This window comes from Grammomys surdaster, unplaced genomic scaffold (genome assembly GCF_004785775.1).
Source record: "Grammomys surdaster isolate TR1022 unplaced genomic scaffold, NIH_TR_1.0 239, whole genome shotgun sequence".
Classification (NCBI taxonomy): Eukaryota; Metazoa; Chordata; class Mammalia; order Rodentia; family Muridae; genus Grammomys; species Grammomys surdaster.
Window position 1 is genome coordinate 7,663,893 of NW_021604684.1, and position 2,807 is coordinate 7,666,699.

Below are 2,807 nucleotides of genomic sequence, written 5' to 3' on the forward strand. Positions count from 1 at the left end.
GATAAATTAAAAAATAAATAAATAAGGCTCATTCAGCTTCCCTTTCCTTCTCCCTATAACCTATAACATCAGAACATCACTATAATTTAAATTCCAGAATGTCATTCATATGATGGGAGCGTGAGTTATGCTCCACTTTGTGATGGTACTGTTTGGTAAGTTCTGGAGCCTTTAGAAAGGGGGCCTCATTGGACAAAATGAGTTACTGGGCTGGATCTTATGGGTTAAGTATGGTTGAGGTTCTAGCCCAGACTCTGTGTTCTCATTTGCCACTGAGATGTGAACAAGCTTATCCCCAGGAACAGGAGCCATCCCCCCATCCATAAACAGGAGCTGTCCTCCCCATGAATGAGGGTGTCCTCCCCATGAACAGGGGGTGTCCTCCCCAAGAACAGGAGCTGTTCTCCCTATGAACAGTTGTGTCCTCCCCAAGAACAGGAGTTATCCTCCCTATGAACAGGTGTGTCCTCCCCAAAAACAGGAGCTGTCCTCCCCATGAACGAGGGTGTCCTCCCCATGAACGAGGGTGTCCTCCCCATGAACAGGGGGTGTCCTCCCCAAGAACAGGAGCTGTTCTCCCTATGAACAGGTGTGTCCTCCCCAAGAACAGGAGTTATTCTCCCTATGAACAGGTGTGTCCTCCCCAAGAACAGGAGCTGTCATCCCCATGAATAGGGGGTGTCCTCCCCAAGAACAGGAGCAGTCCTCCCTATTAACAGGGAGTGTCCTCTCCAGAGTGATCAGTGCCTTCTCTACCATGAACATGTGAGCTAGAAGAAACTGCCTAAATCTTCCATCAGGTATTTTGTCCCAGCAACAAGAAAACTAAGTCTCCAGTGGTGCTCACTCTTGTCTTAGTCTGTATTGACTACAAGATACTGAGCCATGTTCTCTGATGAGACATTTACAAACCTTTTAATTGTATAGTTTATTTTTCTTTCCTTTGTAAAAGTAAAATTTTTAAATTTGTTCTTTGAGAGTTTTATACATGTGTAGAAAACATTTTGACTGTATCCATCTCCCCAGCCCAACTCTTCCTTGACTTCCCAACATGTACTTTCCCAACTTTATGTCTTCTTTTTAAAAAAATCCTGCTGAGTCTAATTAGTGATGCACACATGGACATGGATATGAAGCCATCCAGTGGAGCATGGGCAAAGTATCAGTAGCTGCAACCCCCACAGACCTGTCTCTCTTCCAACAGCCATCATGCCAGTAGCACCCCAGTATGAGATCAGGATCTCACAAATCTCTCCCCCACCCATGCTGGTATTTAGAGTGGCTTCACCTTGTTGATAACCACAGCTACTGAGTTATGGGCTGCCCATGCCATTTCCAGAAGGCAGCACTACATGCTACTTCTCCTCATCCTCCCGTTCTTAGATTCTTCCAACCCTTCTTCCACTGCACATCCGGAGCCTTGCGGGAAGGAGTTGACATAGATATCCCATTCAGGGATGAGGAATACTCATGGCCACGTATTCTCACTACCAACCATGAGTCTCTGCATTGACCTGTTGCAAACAGAAGCTACTCTGACTGAGCAAGGGCAGTACAGATCTATGGGTAATAGCATAAATATTTAGCAGGCAGTTTGACAACTTGTCCATTTAACAAAAGAACAACAGGCTTTCTTCTCAGCCCTAGAGTTTTTCCAGTCATGGGATTTTGGAAACCATGGAATGCTCCAGGAAATTTTGTATCATTCTTGGAGTGGGACCATGTTAACCTCCTCTGCATCCTTACAACTTCAGGATATGTGCTGCTGAAGCAAGCACCCCTCATTTTCCTCACTGTAGCCCTTTAAAAACCCTGATTTGGGCATGAGACGATGGCTCAGTGTGTGAAACTCTTGTTATGCAAGCCTGAAGACCAGCATGTGGATTCACAGAACTTGTGTAAATGTTAAGTGGGAATGACAGCCTGCCTGTAATCGCAGAGTGCGGAAACAGAAATAGCTTGATGAAATAAGAAAGTCCAGGAGAGGACTGAACACTGAGTGGAAGACAAGCTAGGGGAACAGGGACAATCAACAATGACAAAGAGAACATAAGAAGGTCCCAGTGGGGATTCCCAGGTATTTCTAGAGCTCTGAGGAAACCAATTCTATGGATAATAGAAGGAGAAGAATCTAGTTCTAAGGGTATAGAAAATATGTCCAGGATGCTCTTTTTGATGTATTTGCAGGATTACATGAAAAAAGCAAATTAGGATATCGTTGTATTAATCTTTTCTCCCCACAGATTATTTACTTAAAAGTTACTTAAGATGTTGTCTCTGCTTAGTGCTTGCACAAAAGTTGTGTGCTCACCATTTTGCTCCAGTTCGAGGGCTCTTGCTTGCCATAATGCCTCCCTGCCACGACAGACTCTTATCCCTCTGAAACCATTAGTGCAAATAAATTCTTTAGAAAGAAAGAAACAAAGAAGGAAAGGTGTTGGTAGCTATTCAGAGGAAGACTGGCAGGGTTCCCAGGCTGTGTGAAGGACATGCAGACAGTGGGTAGCCACTGAAGGGCACATGGTAATAAAACCAAGAACCCACGGGTAGAGGCATTCTTTGTGGCTTTCTTCATTGGGTACTTGTAACAGGGCGGGAGAGATGACCTCAGTTCACTGCTGTACTCTCAGTTTGTGTATAAGCTCTCTCAACACACAATGGTCCAAAGGTTTTTCAGTACACAGTGACCTGAAAACTAATTCAATATACAAGTGAAGTGAAACCAAGGAACTGAGAGTCAGTAATCACAAGGGCCAATGTTTCAAGCCATGTTTGACTAAAGTAGATATGCACAGACAATAACCAAT

General features: G+C 44.3%; 1 non-coding gene across 1 annotated transcript; it reads right to left on the reverse strand.

The window, feature by feature from the left end:
- Positions 1-1,671: 1,671 nt before the first annotated feature.
- On the reverse strand, positions 1,672-1,778 carry LOC114626813. The gene has a single exon (XR_003712292.1). It is a non-coding gene; the product is annotated as a U6 spliceosomal RNA (small nuclear RNA).
- Positions 1,779-2,807: the final 1,029 nt, after the last annotated feature.